The sequence below is a fragment of the Lytechinus variegatus genome, chromosome 3 (genome assembly GCF_018143015.1).
Source record: "Lytechinus variegatus isolate NC3 chromosome 3, Lvar_3.0, whole genome shotgun sequence".
NCBI classification, from domain to species: domain Eukaryota; kingdom Metazoa; phylum Echinodermata; class Echinoidea; order Temnopleuroida; family Toxopneustidae; genus Lytechinus; species Lytechinus variegatus.
In genome coordinates, this window is record NC_054742.1 from 43,505,305 (window position 1) to 43,518,345 (window position 13,041).

At 35.7% G+C, this 13,041-nt stretch overlaps 1 non-coding gene across 1 annotated transcript; it reads left to right on the forward strand.

Annotated features, from left to right (window-relative positions):
- The first annotated feature begins 8,788 nt into the window (after positions 1-8,788).
- TRNAL-CAG lies at positions 8,789-8,871 on the forward strand. Its single transcript has one exon. It is a non-coding gene; the product is annotated as a tRNA-Leu (tRNA).
- The last annotated feature ends 4,170 nt before the right edge of the window (positions 8,872-13,041 follow it).

Consider the following 13,041-nt stretch of genomic DNA (forward strand, 5'->3'; position numbering starts at 1 on the left):
ATATGTCTTCAAATCAATTTACAAGCTAAATTAAACGTGTTCTTCATGATTAAGGTCTACTTTTATTCGCATAACTATTTCAAAGTTCTGCGCAAATCATTTTTCACTAACTTTTCAAAAGTAAGTGGTGCTCGCTCAAGCGGAAACGTTTTTCGACAGTTATATTGTCATTTGCTTAAATGGATCTGTACCAATGTTAAAATGTAGAAAAATCTTCAGGAATTTACAAATACATAATTTTACAGGATTTTTTCTAAGTGTAAACTTTTTTTGATACGCACTGTATAATAGATACCAGGCTGGTGTTAAATTAACACCGGCGTGTTTGCCGTGTAGTCCCCACTAAAGTCTGAAGTTTTAAGTACATCTTCGTTTTTCTTACAAACGATATGAGATATCTCACATGGCAGGCGCATTTACAGGAACTTGCACCCCACGTGCCTACCTGACTTTGGTGCCCTTGTGTATTTTTCGAAAATTGGCGTCCCCTATGAACATGAATGATGAACAATACGAGTATCTAAAAAAAAACGTTTTATGCGAGCGCGAAGCTCGAGCTGAAAAAAAAAATGATATTCTGACCTAAAATTTTGGAATTCTAAGCACTTTTGGTGATCATCTGATCATAAGCAACATAACATAATTTTATGCGAACCAAAAACTTTCGTGATCATGAACAGGATGGGTATCTATCTAAATGATTGATGCGAGCGCGAAGTGTGAGCTGAAAATTTTGGATATTCTGACCTAAACCTTGGACATACTAAGCACTTTTGGTAATCATGCACAGAACGGGTATCTAACAAAACATTTTATGCAAGTGTAGCGCGAACTGAAGTTTTTTTTTCGATCCAAAAACGTAAGATTCTAAAGCACTTTTTGTGACCATGAATTAACGGGATAAGTATCTATTTAGACAACTGATGCGAGCGTGAAGCCTGTGCTAAAAAAAATGAGATTCTGACCTAAAATTTGGATATTCAAAGCACTCTAGGTAATCATGAACTAAACATTTTACACGAGTGCGGAGCTCGAGCTGCAAATGTTTTATTTTCCGATCCAAAACTTGAGATTCTAAAGCAGTTTTTGTGACCATTAATGGGATGGGTATCTATCTAAGCAATCGATGCGAGCGCGAAGCTCGAGCTGAAAATGTTTGACATAATATTCTGACCTAAAATTTTGACATTCTAAACAGTTTTGGTAATCATAAACAGAATGGATATCTGATTAAACATTTTACGCGATATTTGATATTCTAACCCAAAACTGAACATTCTTAGCATTTTTGTAACCATGAACAGGATGGGTATCTATCTAAACAATTAATGCCAGTGCGAAGCGCGAGCTGAAAATTTTTGACATTCTGCCCCCAAACCTCGGATTCTAAGCACTTTTTGAAACAATGAACAGGATGGTCGTGTAACTAAACAATTGATGCGAGGAGCGAGATGAAAATAAGTGATATCCTGACCTAAAATTTTGACATTCTAAGCACATTTTGGTAATCATGAACAGGATAAGTATCTAACTAAACATGTTATGCGAGCGCGAAGCGCGAGCTAAATTTTGTTCCATTCCAACCCAAATCTCGACATTCTAAGCACTTTTTAACCGTAAACAGTATGGGTATGTATCTAGACAATTGATGCGAGATGAAAATAAGTGATATATTGACTTCAAAACGGAAACACTTGAATTACTGTTTTCTGTAATTCATGAAGAGAACACATTTCAATTTGCCTGTTTTTCTCGATATTCAGTACTTTCTGTAAGCATGAACAGAATGCAATGGGAACTCGAATCGCTCGCGAGCAAAATAAATTGTGCTTATTGACTTTAAAATGGGATATTTAAAGCTCCATATTATCGTAGTGAGCAGATTATCTCACTTAAAGGGATGGTCCGGGCTGAAAAATAACATATTTCTAAATGAATAGGATAAAATTCACAAAGTAAAATGCTGAAAACTTCATCAAAATTGTATAACAAATAATGAAATTATTGAATTTTTAAATTTATCAATATTTTGGGAAAACAGTTTCATGCACATCGTCATTAATAATCATTAGTTGAGCTGATGATGTCACATCTCCACTTTCCCTTTTCTGATGTTATTACATGAGATCATAACTGTTTCATTTTTTCATACATGTGTAAATAATGTGTCTCCATTATGATGAAATAAGTTGCAGCAATAAATAACTAATGCACTTAATCAGTTATCACTCCAATTGTTATAGTTCTTGGTGGAACAATTTTGAATAAACCTAATTTCATGATAAAATACAAAAGAGCAAGTGGGGATATGACATCATCGGCCAACCTAATTAATATTCATAAAGACATGCCTAGAACTGTTTCACCGGAATAATGCACATCTTTAAAATTCAATAACTTCGTTATTTATTATCCGATTTTGATCGAATTTTCAGCATTTAGCTCTGTGACTTTTACTCTATTTATTGAGATATAAACATCTCTAGCCTGGACCATCCCTTTAACAGGAAATACGAGCGCAATATGCGAGCGAAATTTGCATTTTCGTGTAATGACCAGATATTTTTCTTTCACTTCCCAATCAACCTCTCCCTTTGTTTTATTCACATTTCTTTTTCTTCTTATCTTGCTCTCTTCTATTTTTTTCTTTTCTTCTTCGTGTAGCGCGAAGCCTGCGGGCTGAGGCGGTTGAGGTCCAGGGCCCCTGGCAGATTCAGAATTGTGATATTTCCAGAGGGCATTTTGTGAGATACAAAATGTTTATATGAAATAAATATCCTAAATTTGTCAAATTAATCTCATAAGAATATTTTGTTTGTTTAAAGATATAAGACTAGGCAACAACAATAAGATTTTCTAAAACTTATTTATCACTGACGATGTATATAAACCTGAAATGCAATTTTAAATTGAACCCCTAGGGGTGCAGTTTTGAACCCGCAGGGTGCAAAAATGAACCCTAACCGCAGGGTTCAATTTTTGAACCCCAAATCAGGGGTTCAATTTAGAACCTTTATTTCTTATTGTGTGGGTCACGGCATGAGGGGAGGCACCAGTAAAAATTTTGAGTTACTTAGTGCGCGCGCGAAGTGCGCTCAGTTGCCAGGTAGGCCTATTCTGACCTGAAATAGAAATTTTAAGGATTGTGCCATTAAACGGATATTTAAATTTATATTCAGACCTTGAAAAGGGACACTATAAACAAATTTTTAAAATCATGATATATACCTGTCTCACTAAACAAACAATGCGAGCGCGAAGCGCGAGCTGAAATTTTTTGCGTATATTGAACTCAAACATGGACAATTTAAGGACTTTTTAAAAGAAATTTGTGAAGAGCATATATATCTCACCATAGCCATCTAAAGAGAGCGCCAAGCGCTTGCTTATTTTGTTAGAATTACATTTAGACACATTAAACAAATTTTTGTAGTCATTGAAATCACTAATCAAATATTGCAAGCGCGAAGCGCGAGCTGATAATTTTAGATATTCAGACTAGAAAAAGGGAAATTTTAAGAATTTTTTTTTTTAGGAATTCATGAAGAGCTAACATATCTCACCAATCCACTAATGCGAACGTTAGTGCGGATTGGAAATGTTTTATATTCAGACATTAAAAGGGGGCAATCAAGGGGGTAATCATGAAAAAGAAGCATAATGTTATGCCACTACATAAAACAATAACTGGAACTATAGGCCTATTTGGTGTATATTGACTTGAAAACGGGATGCTTTAGTACAACATAAATTAAACAGAAAATGCTAGCACCGGGAATGATGAACACATAGGCCCTAAGCAAATTATGCTTCATAAAGTCATGAAAAACATTTATCATGTAACATATTATAATGTAATAAATATACCCCTTGCTGCAAGAACTTATAGTAAAGATCGAAATAGATGCGATTGACGACCCACAGTAATTTGACTTTTCGATACACCTTCCTTTTCCAATTCTTCTGAGATGTATATCTGATATTTTTCTTCTCTCCCGTCTTTGGTGGCTGGCAAGGCCTGCTATAATCATCATCGATAAGCAAAGTTGTCTTCAGTTTCTTCCATGTTGGCTGCCATTAACGATTCTTCTCCATTGCTTTCTGAAACGCTCGTTTCTGAATCGTCGTTGGATTTTTCAACTCTTTGCATTTTAGAGGGTGGTTAAGAGTATTCGTCTTCACTCGTTTCTTCTTCAGTATCATGATGTTCTTTTTTGGTGCCTCATCTGCATATCACACCTCCTACTATAGGACTTATCGCATTATGAACAAGTGTAGTGATAGGACATATCCAAATAAGTAATCATGTTGACTGGATGACATTTTGTTCGTAAATGAAGGAAATTAACATTCAACCGTTTACATGTTTTACATTTCATTGAACCATAAAATGTTAAAACAGTTGTAATTCCACATGTTTAGAGAGGAACAAAACTTTCTTTCACATGACAATGAGGGGAAAATTATAATATTTCATAGAATAAACTACAGAAGAAATAGTGAGTTGGTGACGTCATCAGATCCTTCATTTGCATAGAGCCTGGGATGTGCACATAACGATTTTTTTTTCATCAAGCGAAATTAAAAAGCTTCATAACTTTTTTAATTTTTCATCCGATTTTGATTTTAAAAAACTTCAGTGTTATGTTTGTTGGATTTTTTTGTCTTTTTATTCAAAACAACTTTTTTGTTGGGTTGGACTTGTCCTTTAATCCTATCTAGGCCGTAGGGGGGGGGCTCCGACCCCCCCCCCCTCAACGAGTATCGCGATATTGTCGCCGTGCAAACATTTTTGACCTCGCTGCTCGCTGACTTTTTACTTTCAAGTCTTGCGCAACTTTTGAGACCAATTTTGCATCACCCGGGTACGCGCGGTTCCGAAATTACGCAACGTTATGTAAGTGCATGTCAGACCAAAAATTGCTCAAAAACGTGATTCAGTGTGTAGAAAGTTAATGTAAATTGGTGTTTCAACCAAAAATCATAAATGTATAATTATTTTTAGTTTTTCTGGTCCAAATGTATGTATTTTATGCTGTTTATGATCTTAGAAGAGTCCCCAACGAATTTCATTGAAAATAAAAAACAAAGAAATACACAAGTAATTGCAAAAAACAATATAATACATAAGAAATTGATCTGATCATTTTTTTGTCATGTAAACTTGCTAAGATCACAACAAAGAGTTTCTATGCTAAAAATTAGAACATTTGGAGCTTTATTTAAGGAGTTAGAGGGAAAAGTGTGATTTCGCATGCTAATTATAATTACTAAAGGCATGGTCACACCGCCCGAGCGTTGTTGGAGCGGTCGTGGAGCGGAGAGAAAAAAAATCATCACCGCTCGCTACCGTTTACCATTTTTGATTTTTTTTTAATTTTTGTTTTCGATTTTTTCCCAATTTGAGAGCGAAATTCGACCCTCTTACCCTACCGCTCCACGACCGCTCCAACAACGCTCGGGCGGTGTAACCAGGCCTTTAATAAAAATTCGCACGAAATAAATTACTGTACAATTTTGTAGATTACTTCCCAGACAACCTGCGTGCCAATTTTCTGCGCGATCGCGCGGTCGATGGCCGAGATCTCAAGGGGGGCCTGGGAGGTCCCTCCCCCCCCCGGCCATGTGAACTCCCAAAATACCCCGGCCTAGATAGGGTTGATGTTCCATGTGAAATTTCTTGGTCAACAATAATACTTTCTTGCTGCATCCTGCAAGAACATCTTGTTTAGGAAATGAGACATTCCAAAGACTGTCGGTCGGGATTGGTAGACTTTAATTCAGCAATTAATAATTGGTATTTCGAGGTAATTAATCTTTTGAAGAAAATATGACAATGTATTTTTAGAACAATAATGTAGTGCACAAATATAAACGTCAGGAGCGCGAGGGAAATTACGCCTCATGTCGACAATACGCTTATTTAGGACTATTTTTTAGAAGAGACACTTTAATTTCATTTTTAAAATGTAAAGCGACCAAAAATAACGAGTTCGATCACTTCGCCATCTCGCTTTCAAGTTTTTAAAATAAGTTTACGCCTTGATTTTTTTGTTATGATTTTTGTTATGGTATATAACTCCCGTAGGAACTCGGGAGGACAGCACCTGGTAAACGCCAAGCTGGTATATAACCAATTACCTATAGAAACGTAGGTCAATCAGTCATCGTAGCTGACCTTATAGACGATAGATATCACTCTTGCACCCTTTTTTTTTATCAAAGTGGAGACAATGACAGAGTAGGAATTCGAACTCACAATCTTGCAATTATGACTCTAATGCTCTAACCTCTAGACCACACGAACATGGAGGGAAACTTTCAGAAGAGTGAGAGAGCGGGGGGGGGGGGCGAGAAAGGACCGAGGGATTATGCGCAGTATTTTGTTGAAGAGCTCAGTTGCGAAAGGGGTAAGGCCCGTTTTTAATCAAATTTGATTTTTCTTTTCTCTATGTATAGATTTCTAGTAGCTCTGTAAGATGAAACCGAGGGAAAATTGATATTTCCATTAATATAAAGTGAATTAAAATAGCAAAGAAAAATCACTTTTTTTCAAAAGTGGTCAGGTCCATTTCAGTTTGGTTGCAAAAGGGGTTAGGTCCACAAAGAATATTTTTGGAAAATAATATTTAAACAAATCCAGGAAGATTTCTTTTATATCCATGTTTTTTTATGTTCACATGGTAGGGTATCATGAAAGTCTAGTTTCGCATAAGAATATTGCAATATAGTAAGAAAAAAAATCTTGGAGTGGACCTACCCCCTTTTGCAAACTTCTGAAGAGCTCATTTGTCAAAAGGGTTAGGTCCATTTTTCAGAAATTTAATTGTTTTCTGTCTTAAAACCAATAGATTTTTAGTCGCTCTGATGATACCAAAGAAAATTTGAAGTTCACATCAGAAAAATCTTTTTCTTTTTTTTTATTCAAAAGAGATTGGAATCATTTCAGTTTGCTTGCTAAAGGGATTAGGTCTACAATGATAATTTTGATAAAAATATATAGGCCTATATAAAAAAAAAATAAGACAGGTAGACTTATTTTATACCCAATTTCATATTCACATGATTTGGTAGTACATCATGACAATTTAGTTTTCTCATAGGAATATTGCAATAAGTGAGAATAAGAAACATTATTTTTCTCGAATGGTCTAAAGTAAACCTAACCCTTTAGTTGCAACCAAACTCTTCATCTTCTATAGTGTGATGATTAAATCAATTGATGAAAGTTAAACATTTTTTATGATGTAGTAGGCCCTTGTACACGCCTAATAAGCAATCAATTAACTGGGCGTTGAGGAGTGCTCTTGTAATCCAAGCTGTGGGGAAGTTACAAATTGATGCAGAGGTTCGAGGTTCGAGCCCTGATCACGTCTTTCGGATGGTGACGTTATAAGGTCGGTCCCAGACGTAAATAATCATACCTGATTGATACACGTCTGTCAAAAACTCAAAATACACACACACACAAATGTGACGGTGTTCTTCTGAGATGACCTCTATGTTAAATTCACCGCAAACTTTTTTGTCTACTGCATTGGAGGGAGTGGGGCTTGGGGGCTTTGGGACTTAAATTATGTCATTTTGAGTTTTGTTGTGAAAATTGTACAGTGCAATGATTAATGACACCTTCATTAAGACAAGTTTATTTATTTCATCAGAGGCTTTTCCTCGATCTTTCACAGTTTCTTCATGTGACCCGGAGAGATCACCTTGAGCTTTCTGCTCCGAAGACGATCCGCACGACGTGGTCCGCGCCTCAGGGGGGGCCGGGGGCACTCAGTATATAATGCATAGTGGGTATGTGCCGCGGAGGGGACCCCCATTTTTACACTCAAATTTCCGTTCCAGGCATAGCATTTTTGCCTTGTTGAGAAAAAGAACAAAGAAAGCCGCTTCTTCTTATCGAGAAAAAAGAAGAGAGAAATCCGCTCCAAAGCTTCGCATATTTTTCGTTACGCCGCTTCGATCGCATTGAATGAGCTGCAATTTTGGTGAAAAGCGGCCGCAGAGCTCCCCGGCGGAGGCCGCGCTAGCTGCATCATGCACGCATGACCGTTTACATAGGGATGCATACGCACTCACACGCTGGCGATCCAAGCACCCCCGTTTTAACAAACATTTGTCGTTCCGAAGCCCGTTCCGAGGACCCTCCTTTTTACTATAAGCCCGCTCCAAGGCCCCCGTTTTTGTCTCGCCCGCGGCACACCCCCACCACTTTTTTTGGTCGAGTGCCCCCCCGCGGGTCCGCGTCCCCGTGATTCTAGCACCCTTTGTGAAGTCCGTACCAGTCACTGCACAGCTGCACTGCATGTACAGCAAAGTCAAATGTTAATTACACAACAGCTCTCACGTCCCGTCAAGATGTCTGCAGATAAGCCGAGATTTTTAAATAAATGTTATGAGATCTTCATTTAATACATGATTCAAGCAAAACGATTGTAAACGATAACGTCGGCTGCTATTGTTCGTTCGCATGGTCGCATCCAGACCGTGCAATTATCACAGTGGCGCGGCGTTGTTCACAGATCAGTTGTCAATGCACTTACGAATAAACTTATGCATGGGACTAGAGATAATATTTTGGCGAATTACCAACGTATTCAGGTTGTTTTATGCTTCATCTGTGACTATGATTCGTTGCAATGCCGTGAAGTAGCAGTTTATGTATTGAAATTTATGACATAATTGCTATTTTAAGTGTATTAAATGCATATAAATATATTACTAGACTATATGTTTGAGGTTAGATAATATTAATTAATTTGCCCACTTCTTTGGTATGTGAGTCAGGATGGCCGAGCGGTCTAAGGCGCTGCGTTCAGGTCGCAGTCTACTCTGTAGGCGTGGGTTCGAATCCCACTTCTGACAAAACTTTTTTTTTAAAGCAGTGACAAGGAATGGAGAATGCTTTTCAGAACAGACCCAAATGATATTAAGCTTCTCGAAAAATAATAAACATTTCCATAGGCCGTATAAGCCGTTTTCAAGAGTTTTCCCATTACACTGAATGTCTCTCCGGTGCACCAAAAATAAATAAAATGAAAAAAAAAGTATTATTGTATTTCCCAGTGCCTTATCAAAAGTCAAATAGCACCTTAATGTTAAGATACTAAATTTATGTATTGTACTTGTGTGTATTACAGTCATCCCTACGATATGCATAAGTTTTATATGTTGTATTATACTCATTACTATTGTTATGATTCTGTTATAATAATTTGATCTTACAATGTATATTTTGTTTATATTTATATATTTCTATCGTAAATAAACCAAACCAAAAACAACAGTATGTAATGCATTTATGTTTTAAAGGGGAATTTCAGCCTGAAGGACATTTTGTTGTAAAAATAGCTGGAGAAAATAACAAAAAACATAGGCGAAGGTTTGAGGAAAATCCATCAAAGATTAGCCAAATTATAGTAAGGATTAAAGCTTTGGATTTATGACGTCACAAAAGAGGAGCTGTCCCATATGTTATGTAATAAAAATGCATAAATTTCATTTTATCGTTTGTGATGACTTCTTTTTAGAAGCAGGTGTGAAATGATTTGTCTCTGAATTAAGGTACAGTAAAAACCTATTTCAATTTTCTGAGAAAATAATTATGTAGGAATGTTGTTCGCATATGACGTCACAAATCAAATAATTCAAATTCCAATAACTTTTTTATTCTTCAATGGATTTGTTTTAAACATTTGGCAATATTGTGTATAATTTTTCTGCTATTTTTATTGTCAGGGTGAACTTCCTCATTAAGTTTAAATATCTATGTTACATATATTTCTGTTTAATTTCCCTTGTGCGGGTTATTTCAACCTTTATTGTGTTCCCTTATTTTGATATATGTTTAATTAAAGTCGATTCAACATAATATTCACAGTAGAACTTCCCGGTGAATTCCAAGTTACGATTATGATTATTTTACATGTTCCAGGAGCCCGAACATAAAAAATGTTTTCTTTTGTCAAGTTTTGATGACATTCTTTGTGTGATGAATGTTCAATGGTTATCCTTTCATTAAAAATTAACTTGCGTTTTGGGTATACTTGCAATGCCCATTACAGGATATTAATAAAAAAAACTATAAAGTAACAAATAATGTGATCTTGCTAATTACGTATGCTTTTTTTCTCATTTTGGATTTTTTTTTGAGGGAGTGGAGTGGGCATCCTCAATCATCATCAACAATGGTAAATACGCATGAAGCTTTATTTTCATTATACCATGTGTTAAAAGTGACATTTGAAAATGAGAATTTGTTGGATCTAATTCATCAAATTCGAATTTCTAAGAAAAAAATTGAATTATTACCTTAATAAAATAAACCCCTCAAAAAAGTTTGGAAATCTGAGTTTGGCCATTAATTTCTCCCAACTCCCAATTTCACACAATGCATATTTGTTATCATTCAAAATATCATTTAATTCTCTTTAAAATGATACCATGCTTGTTATAATCATGCCATCACGAAAAGAGCAGGATTCAAAAGTGTTGGATGAGGTGTGAATTGAAAAGCTGCAAAACGAGCAGAAATAGTCATGATGGGACAATACAGAACATGATTCCTTTGTCTGTGTCAATAGAGATAATCCATTCAAATCAAGCCCCGCTTTTTCATTTTATGTTTTGTTGTGGTTTACGTGATGATGGTTCTGTGAGATAACATGGTTTGAGTCGTGGTTTGAAATACCCATGCATGTTTGTTAGTTTGTTTGATTGTTTTATGTTTGCTTGTGCAGAGTTGTGTCAAGGTGCCGTGAAAAGAATTAAAAGGAACCGCTGAGAAACTCACTCATCACCACGGAAAAAAGAACAGTGACTTTCATATTGTGTCATTTTGCAACTTTTGAATTTTGACCTTTCCCCGCATTTTAAGGCACTGCACCTTCATGTGAACCATAATCATATAATGTAGTGTATAATTTTAAAGAAGATTAAATGATCCATTCATTGATATTAATTCCACATTGATATTTACTAAAACCGGGGAGGGATTATCGATCAAAGCCAAAAGAAACCGCTGAGAAACTCACTCATCACACGGAAAAAAGAACAGTGACTTTCAATATTGTGTCATTTTGCAACTTTTGAATTTTGACCTTTCCCCACATTTTAAGGCACTGCACCTTCATGTGAATCATAATCATATCATGTAGGGTATCATTTTAAAGAAAATTAAATAATATATTCATTGATATCAATTCCACATTGATATTTACCAAAACCGAGGAGGAATTATCGATCAAAGTCAGATTTCCAAACTTTTTTTGACGAGTTTATATATATTTGATATAATAATTTAGGCAATATTGAAATATAGAAAGGTCGGTAGTGGAAAAAACCGAAAATTGTGTCTGTGCCAAAAGAGAAATGTCAACTGAAATTTCGTTTAAACTTGAAATAAATGAATTGAAATTTGTTTTATCCTTTACTATTTCTATATCAAACACGGCGGTAGATCTGTAACTTTGTAGATGTACAATTACAAGTCTTTATCATTATGTGATAGTGGTAAAAGATTTATTTCATATAGCAGCGATTTATAGCATTCATTTTCTTCAAATATATCTATGCACTCTTCATAACAATTGTAGGTTACATGACGATAAGGACAGTGAATAAACGAATTAAATGCAAAGAAAAACTTGAAAATTGTAAGCTCTGACAATTATTCTTAATTTTGATTGGCTGAGAAGCACTGGTCACTCTTGTCACTCTTGTGTCACTCGAATTTCCTCACAGCTGACAACTACATTGAAACGTTGTCTTGGCATCAAAACTAAATACACAAAAATAACTATCCATTTCTTCTACATGTATCAGATTATTTGAAGAAAACAGTTTTTAGCAAAATGAAGATTCGGCAGGGGTGTTCTTCAGCGTGAAAATGCATTTTATCTTTCATGTCATATGCGAATGAGAAAATAATTATAAGGGGTATCACCTTTAAAAATTCACCAGCGTATTTCCTCTTCTTTTTTTTGGGGGGGGGGGGGGTTTGATCCAGAATTTTTACAAACTCTATATTTTGGCTAATTGCTAGATATTTCTAACATGTCTAATGATGATCATAAACACATACAACAATATTCAACTTTTTCATACTGAAATTGCACAATTCAAATTTTAAATCCGACCTTCAAATTTCATTCACGTGTTGTTATTGTTCCCAGCTTTCCTTGTTGTATGATTAAGTGACACATAGCAAACATATAATCTCACGTATGTACTTTTAATTTGGCATAGGAGGTGGCCAGTGGCGTACATTTTCCACAGGGGGGGGGGGGCAATTCGACCAGAAAAAAAATGACATTCAAGCAAAAAAAAAAAGGTCTTCAACCACAAATGTAGAATTTCGTACCAGGAAAAAAAAGACAAGCAAAAAAAAAAGTCTTCAAGCTCGTCGGGGGGGGGGGGGGCAGGGATACGTTCCTTGCATGGGTTGTGACTCGTCAGGGGGCAGACTGCCCCCCCTGCCCCCCCAGTACGCTAGTGGAGGTGGCCCATGAAACTATTAAAAGGATATTTTGCTCATTTTTTCACATGTTTATGGTTACTTGAAAAAAAGTATTGGATATGTGACTTTATGTTTGCCGGTAAAGGATTTTCTATCTTGTATTGTTCAATTATTCAATTCATTTCAATAAATGAAAATATGAAAATCAAACAATATGAAAAACATGATAAGTAATATCGCAGGTGCATTGGTGAATGAGGGCTCTTACCTCACCCCCACACACACATTAATTCGTACAAATATCAATATGTAACCGAATTCTCTATTTTCTTCAGTAAATATGAATTTCATATCAATTCCGTGTTGATCTACATTTTGATGCGTTATATTAAACATGTTTTAGAAGATACAAATTTCACTCATCATCTCCCGAATAATAATTATAATATGAAGCCTTCAACAGTAGACCGTGCAGCTCTCTTTCCGAACCATTCTTTCTAAAAAAAAATTCTGAATTTGGTAAATTTGAACTGGGGTTCAATAGAATACACTGTAAAAAAATTGGTGTTAAAATTACA